General features: G+C 51.5%; 1 long non-coding RNA gene across 1 annotated transcript; it reads left to right on the top strand.

Annotated features, from left to right (window-relative positions):
• Positions 1-5,972: 5,972 nt before the first annotated feature.
• On the top strand, positions 5,973-11,348 carry LOC138119730 (uncharacterized). The gene is made up of 2 exons (XR_011155598.1): positions 5,973-10,789; positions 10,908-11,348. It is a non-coding gene; the product is annotated as an uncharacterized lncRNA (long non-coding RNA).
• The last annotated feature ends 662 nt before the right edge of the window (positions 11,349-12,010 follow it).

Raw genomic sequence — 12,010 nt, forward strand, 5'->3', positions numbered from 1 at the left:
ATATATATATATATATATATATATATATAAAATGTCCCCTCCCACATGTGCATCATGGGGATGGATGGGAGCTGGAGCAGGGGAGAGCTGGGTGGGGATGACTCAGGAGCTGTGGCCTTGTTGGCTACTGGGCACTCTCGGTAGCACGGGGAAGGACAGGCTGGTGGCAAAGGGCCCAGCAGAGAGCCAAGGTCCCTTCCAAGCCTGGCTGCAGGCTGGTGGTGCTCTCCAGCTTCCTCTGGCTCCCCTGTGGGGTGGGTTCAGAGGCTGATTTCGGGGTGTCTCTTGCAGACCCCTTCATGCTGGGGTCCAGCCCCATCTGTGCAGGAGCAGAGCCCAGGCTGGGGCTGGCAGCAGAAGTTCCAAGTGGGCTGGATGTCATGGATGGGGAGTGAGGTGCCTTAGTCAGATGTCTTGGCTAATATCTCCTATTACATCAGTTTCTTTTCTTTCTCTGTCTCTGTAAAAGAGCCACAAAAAACAATGAGTAATTTCTCTGCGGAATATTCATCTTTAAAAAGCCAGGCCCAGGGCTCCAGCACTTCCAGCATGTTATTTTTCTCCTCTTGACTCTGAGAGTGTGTCTGGCCTGCAAACCCAGCTGGGAAAAGCTCTAACCTGGGAAGGGAAGAGTGCAGGAGAAGTGGGATGGGAGTTTTCCCTGAGGATGCCAGGTCTGGAGAGGGTGGAAGAAGGAGAGGAGAATTTTAAAAAGGCCACACTGAGGAGAGCACTTGTCCTTTTCATTTGACAGCCACGATGGGGTCTCACCATTGTCCAGGGCAGCAGACAGAAAATCCCAGAATGGTTTGGGTTGGAAGAGACTTTAAAGCTCATCCCATTCCACCCCCTGCCATGAGCAGGAACACCTTCCACTATCCCAGATTGCTCCAAGCCCCGTCCAACCTGGCCTTGGACACTGCCAGGGATGGGGCAGCCACAGCTTCTCTGGCCAATAACTTGTCCAAGAGCTGCCCCAAACTGTGAGTGTTCACAAGAATGGAAACACACCTCAGAGCAGCATAAAGGCAGCAGTGTGAAGGGCTCTGGTTGAATTTCAGCTTGAAAGAAAGTCCAAACCACAGTGCCGGAGCCAGGTATTAAACTCCCTGGAAAAATCTGTTTGCCTTCTCCTAGCACAGTGCCACCAGCTTTAGTGCAAACACAGAGCCAGAATGACTTTTTATGAGTACAACAAAAGCCACCAGCCATTTATTTTATTTATGGAGGGGATGGATAATTGACAGGTGGCTGTCTGAAGGAGATGAAGCCCTCCAGCTACACACTGAGACTCCAGCAAGGCTACAAACAACAGAGAAATGGCTCCAGAGGCAACAGAATTGTTACTTTTAGGACTGCAAGATATACAAGAGAACAGGGCTGAACTGCACTTCAGAACAATCCTACCTAAGCAGCAGGCTAAATAAAACTGGTGATTTCACACTGGTGTCTACGGCAGCCTTTGACTGAGCTTAAATTAATGAGCGTTGGTGCCTCCTAAAGGGTCTTGCAAGCCCAGAGGATCCAGGTCGCTTTTTTAGGGCTGGAAGGCACCCCATGCTGGGACAGGAGGGGAGCAGAGGGGCAGTGATCCTGTCAGTAGTGGTGTTTGTCCTTCAGCAAAGCAAACTTTCCCCGAATCACAGAATAGCCTGAGTTGGAAGGGACCCACAAGGAGCATCAAAATCCAGTTTTGTGGGTGCTGGGGAGGCAAGCAGACAGAGGGACATCATTTTTGGGACCTGTGTGCTGCTCTGGCTGCTTCTCTCATGTCCCACAAGTTGCAAATATCAACCTTTGCTTATTTGGTTGTTTTTTTGGTTTTTTTTTATTCTTTTTGAATTTTTTTCCTCTTTTGGAACCAGCCTGCCTAGGACTTTGAAGCCAACAAATCTCTTCCATGCCTGGCCCTTGTGCCCCTGGATGGATCTGTGCCTATTTCTAAGATATTCAGCACTATCTGCTCCCAACTTTTATAAACAAAAACAGAAGCTTAAACATTAACCCCTGCCCATGACACCACCACAACCGTTTGCTACTCTTTTCTCACACGAGAGATCTCCTTGTGTTTCTTAATTTACCTCCAACTCTTTTTTTTTTTTAATGTTTTCCTCTATTTTTTTTTCCCTGTTTCCTCGAGTTTTCCCCCCTGCAGGGCAGGGGGAACATTTACGATGCAGAATTACCCTGTTCCCGCTCGGTGGTTCAGTGTCCGGCCGGGAGTGAGGGGAGCAGAGCCTGTTACCCGGATCCCTCGGCTTTTCCCACCTCCACACGGCTCTGCAGCAAATCAAAGTGCAACAAAACAGCTTTGCATCATTTCTTCGAGGAGTCCTGGGCCCTGTACGTTATCTCCAGGGCAGGGTATGTGCTCTAATAAAAGACGGCTTTATTGCCAGCTGCAACAAAGCCAAGGATTCAGGCACATATTGCCTGGTGGGTTCATTGTAAACTCCCTTTTATGACCCTTCCAGTTTATTGCTAATAGAGATTTACAGTGGGAAGAAGGGGCCGTGTGCTGTAATTAATACTGTTATTAGCCTGGGTGGGTTCTGTGCAAGGAGTGTTTGGTGTTTGCCCTTTGTTACCAGCCCTGGAAATGGCACGGGGACAGGCTGCAGGGCTGGTGTTACTGGTGCTACTGGGGCCGTGCTGGGAGGCAGCTGGACAAAGCTCCTTCTCCATTCAGAGGGAATGTCCATGGGCTCGGCCACCTTGGCCATCATGAGACACCACCTCAGCTTTCCTCACTGATGGAAAACCATTCCTGTTCCAGCTGATTTTCCCCCAAAAAACAAATGATATTTTTTCAAGTGGAGGGGAAAGAGAAGGAGAAGGATTCTTTCCAATAGTTTCAGGTATTCCTGGACACGGGAATAATTTACAAGCTGGACATGCAGAAGTCACAACCCTCCTCTGGGTCCCCTTTTTGATGGGGCCTGTTTTAACTACTCAAGAGACAGCACCCAAACCTGGCAGAAACACCCAGAGCATCAGACACAGTGGTGGGACTGTGCCAAAAATATCCCACACCTGCTTTGTGCTGAGCTGAGGCCATTCACTACATGCTGGTGTTGCTCCTTGCCCATCTCCAGCCTCTGGAAAGCTTCTGAGCCAAACTCCAGTGCTGTCACCACTGTTGATATCAACCTGGCCTCTGTCCCTTGCTGCTCTTCTGGAACCAAACCTCCAACGAGGCGAATTTCACGTGGTTGCAGCTTTTTGCAGTGAATGTCTCCTGTCACTCTGCCTGGCAATTAAAAAGCCAAGAACCAGGGTGAGAACAGTCCTGCTAATGATTTGCTGTCGGCTCCTTCCAGCCCCAGTTGCCTTTGCAAAGCCAAAATTGTATCAGTCTCCAGAAGCTACAGCAGAAGTTAAACATTAAGTGGTTGGAGGTGCTGGAAACTTCCGTGGTTTCTGACTGATCAGAGGTCAAGGATAAAGTCATTGAGGGCGTCCTTCATCTCAAGCAACTGCCATGAACGTGGCCAAGCCCAAAGAGAGACCAGCAACAACCTGCACCATAAACCCCACCCCACGTGGCTGCTCCTCTGGGCAGGCCCCTCTCATCCTCACAGAAGCAGGGAAAATGTTGTTATCGATGTTCCCAAACACAGGAGGGATTTAGGGCATTGACTGTCAAGCCAGGTGGGAGGGAACATCCAGCTCATGATGCTGAAGAGCCACCCTTGGCTTTAAAAACTTCCTCCAGCCATCCAGACAGCACCAAGGATTTCAGTCCCCTGCACAAGTCCAATATTTGTGATTACCTGCCCAAAATTCCACTCCAGGAATTTCCTGCAAAAGGAAAGAAAAGAAACATTGAGGGGTGCAAAAATCTGGGGGGAAATCACGGGGAATTGTGTACCAAGCTGCCTTTGGGGGGGTCTGAGCAAGGACAGGGAGCTGCTGGGGGGCTGTTGGTCCAAGAGAGGTTCGTGGTGGAGCTCACTGTGTTTTTAGAGAAGGACCTAAAAGATGCCAGGCTCCTTCTCACCACTTCTATTAATATTCAAGCTAATTAACTTCCCTGAGAGCTGGAGGAAATTGAATCTCAAGAAGAACCTAAGCTCTGCTTTAGATTTTAAGCCCTTTGGATCTTTTGATTCGAAGCTTGTGCTTTTATTATTGTTGTTTTTAAATCTCCTCTTATTTTATTATTTTTCCCTCCAAACACCTGGCTCATTTTAGGGGTGATAGAACAGTAATAAATGATTCTTATTAATTGGCCATCAGCAGCCAGAGAGCAGCAGGCTCCCAGCTGAACAGAGCACATTTACTGGGGAATTTGAGACAGGTTTGGGGGTCCCAGCAATGTGGGGGGCTCTTGGCTGGGCACTGAGAATGGGGTCAGCCCAAATGGCTGAGGTAAGGGAGCTTTTGGGAGGTTAAATTAAAAAAAAAGCTGAAAAAAAGAGGAAGCTTTTACAAGCCAGAGCTTAAAGACGTGCCCTCCTTCTCTGCCCGTTTATTAAGTAAAAATGAAACACTTTTGTCAAAGCTTAGGCACCAAATTTCTGACACCAGATGAGCTCTAAAGCTAATCAGGGGCTGGAAAAATGGGAATATAATTAAGGCTGCTGACAGCCCTGTGTCATTAACCTCCCAGCTCTCAGGTGCCACGCTGAACCACAGCTGCAGCAGATTCTGTATTACGGGCAGTTGGTTTCAGCTGTGGAAATGAATTTGGCTTTTAATGGCCCTGTGATGGCTCTGGAGTCGTGGCAGAGGGGAGGTGGTGATGGTCTGTGCTGGGGTCAGCTTGGCTCTCTCCCCTGTTCCTCTGTGGTAAACAACTGAGGCTTTTCTCATCCAGAGAAAATGAGGTTTTTCTGGGTAAGGGTTCAGGCTGGGGCAGTTCTGCTCTGTCCTTGTAATTAATTATTATCATTATTAGCAGTGTGGGCGTCTGCTTTGCCCTGGCAAAGGGATTCCTGCTTGTGTCCCACTGTGGATCTGATCCTCTGCAGTAACCCTGGAGGACTGATACCCAAACCACCTCCCTGCTCTGTGACTCAGTTCCCCACTGTACAGAGGAGTTGATAATCTTGGGATCTTTGGGAGGAGGTTTGGAGTTTGTCAATGCAACCACGTCCATTCCTCTTATAATTATGTCCCTGAAGGAGGCTGTGTCAGGGTCTTGAATCCCTCTCTTGAATCTATTTAGAGCACGGCTTTGCCGTGGGCAGCACTGGTGGTGGAGCAGGGCTTGGCTTAATTTTTTTTAGGGTTATGCAACTTTTCTTATTTTTTTCCCCAGGATTTTACCGCTCTGAAGGTTAGAAAGAGGGAAGCAGCTCTTCCCACGCCTCAGCGGCACAAACACCTCGAGCCTTAAAACGCTCCTGAGAGGGCTCAATGGGACAGCAGTGAGCGAGCGCTTGGGCTGCTGCCAAAATTACGCCAGCAGCCAGCCTCGAACGGAGCCTCTTATCTGGGCAATCTCGGAGCGCGCTGGAGCCGTTTCGCAAGGCTTGTGTCACAGACAGGTAGCCTGGGACATGGAAAGGGGAAAAGCATTTGCCTGGGCAGGAAGGCGGCTGCGTCACCGCCAGGAATAGCACCCCGGCGTCCGGTGACCCAGCTCTGCTGCTCAAAAATGAGATAACGCTGCCAGCGCCAGCTGAGCAGCCTGGGGACAGCGGGACAGCAGCGCACGGACCCCTACGAGCGCTGCCTCGGGGGTGATCAGTGTGCTCCAGCACGGGGCAAAGGCTCTCAGCTCTCCCTCGATGTGAAAAGCACCTTTTAGGAGCTAATGAGCAGGATAACACCGGAGCTGCTGGAGCTCGGGTGTGATTTGCCGTTCATTCATTCATTCATTCATCGTCTGCCGCCCCAGACTCTCTGAGTGCGTCTCGCACTTTCCCCGCAGCGTTCTCGGTTTCTGGGGTGTAAGACTTCGAGCCTTGGACAACAGCAAAACCAGGCAATTATGTTTTCACTCTGTCTGCCTTGAAAGCCCTGGAGCGACCACAGCCAGGGCAACGCAGGAGTTCGTGATAAATTCCAAACAAAAGCACCATTATCCATATGGGACCTCGTGAGGGCTTCGCATACTCCAGCAATTCCAAGCACTCCGTGTATGGTTCTTACTCGGTTTTAACTCGATTTCTTTGAGATGCAAATCAGAGGGATTATATTCAGAGGCTGCATCAGAAAGTCTTTAATCCAAATGGACTATGAGATTTATTTAGAAGAGCCAAATGTCTTGTCTGGGACAGAAGCAACTGAGCTGAACTGAAACAGATGGGCATAAAGGAAATTAAGCAACTCTAATGGTCTTATCCAGAGTTTCAAAGTATTTGGTCTTCTGAAAGCTCGAGCTCCTGGAAGCACGTGATGAGATGGGAAGCTCAGGTTTCACTTAAAAACAGGCTTTGCAGTTCACTGAGAAAAACAATAACCATGTTTTTATTCCTCCCGTGGACAGAACGAGGGCTGCCTTCCAAATCCTGACTCCTTGGGTTTGTGTTATCAGAGGAAAATATATTGAATGGGAGTTTTGGAGTCCTCATTTTTACAGCAGTGTCGTCATTTCAGCAGCCTGGATTCAGGATTTTGGGAAACCTGATGCTGGCCACAGGGATGGCAGATAGTTGGTGTACTAAAATGGGGAAAACCCATCCCTTGAGTCTGCTGAGGGTTTGTCCCTTGAAATGTCCTGCTGTTTGTGGTGGTGATTTTTAGGTCTCTCCTAAGGCTGGGGTTTAACCAGGACACCAGCGCTGCCAAGGTCACCTCCAGCAGTGCTGGATGCAGCAAACCCAGAGCGCACATCTTGGATGCTGCTAAACCACTGGGCTGGAAACCTGGATTGCTCAGGCTGTCCCTCAGGACCCCGTGTGTCTCCACCTCTGCTGAGGTCAGGAGATTTTCAGCTGGCAGAAAAGTTTGGATACGTCTGGCCCTGGATAAACTGCACAGACAACAGAGCAGATATGAGGACACGCTCGAGGCATTTCTGGTTGTAAAGATGGTTTCTCCTGGAGAGAAAAGTTGAGGTTTGAGTTGGTTCTACCACATGAAGCTTTTAGGTGCTAAATAATGACAAGGCTGAGTTCTTTATTCTTCCTGAGGCTTTCGACCACTGCCCAGTGGTCAAGGAGACCCTGCAGGCAACCTCAACCCCAGAAATGCTTCTGCAGCTGAAACTCCTGATAAAAACTGGGAGAAGTCTTTCTGCTCTCATCCCAAGGCTATCCCAGGGAAGCATCCAAAGCAGGGACACCTCACGTGTTTGTGCGTTTGCCATTCTTCACCCCGGTGCATTTGTGAGTGGATTAAATAAAAGGCGAGAGAACTGGGGACAAGGAGAGGGAGGGAGAGTGAGAAGGAGCTCATCCATTACTATGCCGAGCACAATGCAGGAGGTCTTGGCCTCCTGGTTTGAGTGCTTATTCCCCATAAAATACATCTGAGAGAAATCAATACAAGAAGCATGCCAGAACTTAAATCAAAGCGCAGGGAAGCAGTGCTTGGCGAATGGAACGACCTTGCAGAGAGCTGTCAAAACCATGGCCCCAGCCCCGCTGAGCACAGAACCTGCCAGGAAAAAACCCTGGAGTGAGGACTTGAGGCTGGCATGTGCTGCCTTGGCATGGCTTTCACTCTGATCTCCGCAGTGGAAAGCACATGGATGAGAGTCTGGTTGTGAGCTGGATAAGCGGTGCAAGGGCAAAGTGCCAGGAGGCTCCTGGGGCAGCCAGCAGAGCTGATGTGCTCTGTGCTGCCCATTTGGGCACCTCAAGTACTCCAGAGATAACGAGGCAGGGGTGCCAGCCAGCTTGGAGATACAGAAAACGCTCCCCCCAACCTTGGCCATGCGTGACCTTGGTCCCTGGGCTCCTAGAGCAGGAGTCCAACTCCACCAGCTCCGTGTCCTGCCAAGCTCAGCAGAGGATGGAGGGCTGTGTCCAGCATCCAGGTCCCCTCCTGCCTCATGGCTGCCTCCCGTTGGGATGGGCCACCTCCCCAGGCAGGTGCCTGACCTTGGTGGCAGGTCACAGCGCCGTGCCACAGACATCATAAATCTGCAAAGGTTTGCTGCAGCCAGGCTCCACCTCTGCAGACCGCGGGGCACTTGTTCCCATGCTGGGAAATCTGACCCCTCGGTAGCCTGAGAGACAGGAGAAGCCTGGGTTTGGTGTTTTGAATAAGTGGCTTTTTATCTGAAATCCCTTTGGGAGCATGAGCTCAGTAACCAATGAAATTATATCTGTTGTTTCAAGCAGTGAAGAAAACTTGGCTTGATGTTTATTGAGATTTATGGCTTCCCTTGAGCTTAATTGTCTTTGGGAGCCCTGGATCTTTTTAACGGTTCAGCTAAGTGGTACTAAGAAGGATGGTAATGGTTTGAGCAGCCTGCCCCCTTAGCATATCTCTTTCTCTCACACAATTTGCTGATATTTGGGAAATATAGCTGATACCCTCCCCTCCTGAGGTCACAGCTCTTCACTGGTGTGAAACTTCAAAAGGCTAAACCAGGTGTGAAAAGCTCCCAGCGAGTGTTTCCTCGGCGAGGTGCTGACTTCCATCAGCAGGGCTGTGCTTTGGGGAACAGAGGAGGGGGACAGGTCTGTGCCCCCACTGGGGAGGGTCACCTGGTCCCCCTGCTTTGTCACCTCCTGGATACTGTGATTTGTCTTTCTGGTCTCCATCAGCCTGGTGGTTTGGTGTAGATGCTTCTCTGGTCCTGAGCCACGGTGGCTTTTCCATTTCCTCTGCTGGGGGCTCTGGGCTTACTGCATTTCAAGCTGCTCCCACCTGAGCACAGCCCAGCATCACTTCCTGAGCATCCCAGAGCTCATCCACAGGTGACCAGTGGGGTTGGGATCAACCTATGGAATTGCCATAAGGAGAACGCCCCTCCTTTCTGCTGCTTGCACTGGTTTGAACTGGGAAGGGACCATCAGGGCTGTGGGGATGGATTCTCCTGCCCAGCTCTCACCCCACAGAGACACAACCCAGTGCTGCCCAGCCATGGTTGGTCCCTCAGTGCAGCATCCTCGGCTCTGGAGGGCTCTGATGAGGAGCTTGTCATTGGGAGGAAAACATTGCCCTTCACACGTAATTATTCCTCGCCTCTGGAGCTTTTTCATCCCTTATCGGGGGTGACCCCGATGGTTTGTTATCTCTCCTCAGCCATCCACCAGAGCCTGTCAGCGTGGGGAATGACCTTCACCTATTTCCTCACCTCCCCAGGATGCTGTGGTCACTTGGCCGGGCACTCGTGGCCGTGCTGTCCGGCCGCGGGGATGCTGCGGCCGAGGTAATTACAACAGCTCGTTATGGTTCAGCAGGCACCTTCATTAATAAACCTCAGGTTTCAGAGGTGCCTAACTCGGCCATTGGAAACCACATCTGGCTGGAGCTCTGCAGCGTGTCTAAGCTTTCAGCTCATCTCCCCCTGCCTAAGCGGTTTAGGACGGGCAGTAAACAAAGTCTGTTTTGTTGGGTTTTGCGTGCTTTAAGGCAAAGAAAGCAAACACAGGCTCGCTGGGCTAATCTCCTCTGCTCAGAGCTGGGGGCTGACAGCTCCTTCCTGGGTCACACCAGTGGGATTTTTATCTCTGCTGTGGCTCAAACGAGGAGCGTGGGGATGTTTGGATGTTCTCCCTCCCGTGCGTGTGCTGTGCTGGCTCGTGGCACTCGTCAGGGTGTTGCTACTCTTTTGTGGCACTTCTGAATTAAATGGAGTTTAGATGATCACGCTGGGTGTGTGGACATTTTGGACTGTGTTCTCCCTGCTAATAACCTTTGGAGCCATGAACCTCCTGTCTTTTTAGGACAAAGCCCCTAAAGAAGCTCCACTCACATTTTCCAGGGAGCAGAAGAGTCGTGGTAAGAGTCTCACCCTGGTGACATTAACAACGTGGCCCTTGCAGAGATGCAGGATTTAGGACATTACTGCTCTGCCCACATGTCTTTAAGACGTGGCTCAGCAGTGGGATCCATGTTGGGATGGGCTCTCCAGGGTGGCTGTGGGGTTGGAGCTCCTTCCTTGCACCTGGGTGACCAAACCAACCTCCAGCCCACGATTCCTCTCAGGGTTTGATCATTTTTCTGTCGCCCGAGCCTGGTATGTGGGAGGATGAAATGCCACAGTGGGGGGAAGGATGGGGTTGAACTCCATGGGGGTGTAAGGAGAGGAGATGGGGTAAGGAGATGAGTTGGGGGGATCAAAGGGAGTGGGGAGACACATCTCCAACCAGCCACACCCATCAATAAAACATCCCCTCTAACAACCCACATCCTGCCAGAGCTGAAGACAAGCAAACAGGGCATGGAGTGAGCAGGGACCACCTGTGCATTTCCCAGGTGCTGAAGGTGCTTTCCCACCCCGAGGATTTGAGGAGAAGGTGGCAGCTTTGGCTGGGGGTTGCTGCTGAACTCGCTGATGGATTGCCCATGAAGTTTGTGAAAGCCCTGAACAAAGACCACACACGGGAGGCTCAGGAGAGAGAAGTGTCTTAGACCTTGAGGGTACAAGGCAAAAATGCCTCTGTGCCTGACTCACTCGCTGTGTGCTAACACTGACTCATAATTACTGATTTCGATTCAGACAAAAGATTTATCTGCATTGAAACATATGGAAAATGCTAATGTAACCTGGTGGTGGAAAGAGGCTGGGCTGCTGCCTGGCCCAGTGTAAGGCTTGAGGAGTGCCCGATGCACTGGGACCAGCTCCCCCAATTTATGTGTGGCTGGGATGAGTCCCCAAAGCTGGAGAGAGTCTGATCACCCTGATCTCTGCACACTCTGGAGGGAATTGTGCTTGCAAAAGGTGAGTTTTGCAGCAATGACCATTTTCCTGCAGGCTCGATAGATCCCAGCTCGGTTTCCCTCAGCTCTGGGGATATCCCACTGTCCCAGGAGCTGAGTGTGGCCCTTTTTTCCCGCAGCCCCATGCAGGAAGGCAGCTGTGGGGATGAAGATGTCTCGCAGGCAGCAGCACATTGGCCCCGGCAGTGTTTGCACGGTACCTGCACCCCGGCACAATGAGCGCGGCACAGCGGGCCCGTCACGGCCAGCTCGCTCCAAAAGCCTCTCAAAGAGAGGCACGAGCAGCCACAACCCCCGGGAGAAGGGTGGATTAAACCCAGAGCAGAGCTGGGGCTTTGTCCTGGGAAGCTCCCAGTGTGATGGCAGAGCCCATAAACCCCCCTGCTGCTGCCTGGTGTTGTCCCAGAGGGCAAGGCTGGATCCCCAGGGCTGTGCCGCCTCCTGCCCTGCCTGTGCCACCTTTCCCTCCCTTCTGCTCAGCGCTGCTGGATGCTAAGTGGAAATTTCCCCCTGTGCCAAGTGTTAAATACTTATCAAGCTAATGCAGCGTCTTTGGAGGTGTGTACAAGAGACAACATGTTACCCTAATTAACGAGCAGCTGGGCTTGGCACCAGGCTCCGCTGCAGCTGCTCCCGGCGCCTTTCCCAGGCTCTGCCTCCTCCACGCCATCGCAGGGCACAACCTGGAGCGGGGTCGATGCCTTGTAGGGTCCTTTGTCACTTTAGAGAGCATGGCTGTGGTCCCCAGCCTAAGGTCTGGAAGTCTGGGGGCTGTTTCTGGGCTGGATCAGGTGATTTGGATCAGTGAGTCTGTTCTCAGCAGCTTAGACAGGAGCATGAGAAGTTTTGGGGTGCACTGATTTGGAGAACTTTAGGGAAACCCGCTGCTGGAGCAAGGTGAGCCATCAGAACTCAATGGTTTGAATGCTGGTTTGTCCCTCCCCGTTGGTGTGGCAGCAGCAGCTCCCTCGGTTGGCTTTGCTGTGGGAATTGTGCTTGGGCAGGGTCCCCTCTTCAGCCAAGTGTCACTGGGGTTGGTGTGACAGCTGCTGGAGACTGGGACACCTCTGGTGGTACCAGCTCTGGAAAGAGAGAGGGGCTGGGATGGGTTTGCAAAGCCAGCCTTGGGGACAAGGCTGCAGAGCAGGCCTTGGGTGGTGGGACCCGTTTGCAGAGTTCCTCATCCGGTTGACTGCATCTTCCCAGGGCCCAACCCCTTTTA

Source organism: Aphelocoma coerulescens, chromosome 17 (genome assembly GCF_041296385.1).
Source record: "Aphelocoma coerulescens isolate FSJ_1873_10779 chromosome 17, UR_Acoe_1.0, whole genome shotgun sequence".
Classification (NCBI taxonomy): domain Eukaryota; kingdom Metazoa; phylum Chordata; class Aves; order Passeriformes; family Corvidae; genus Aphelocoma; species Aphelocoma coerulescens.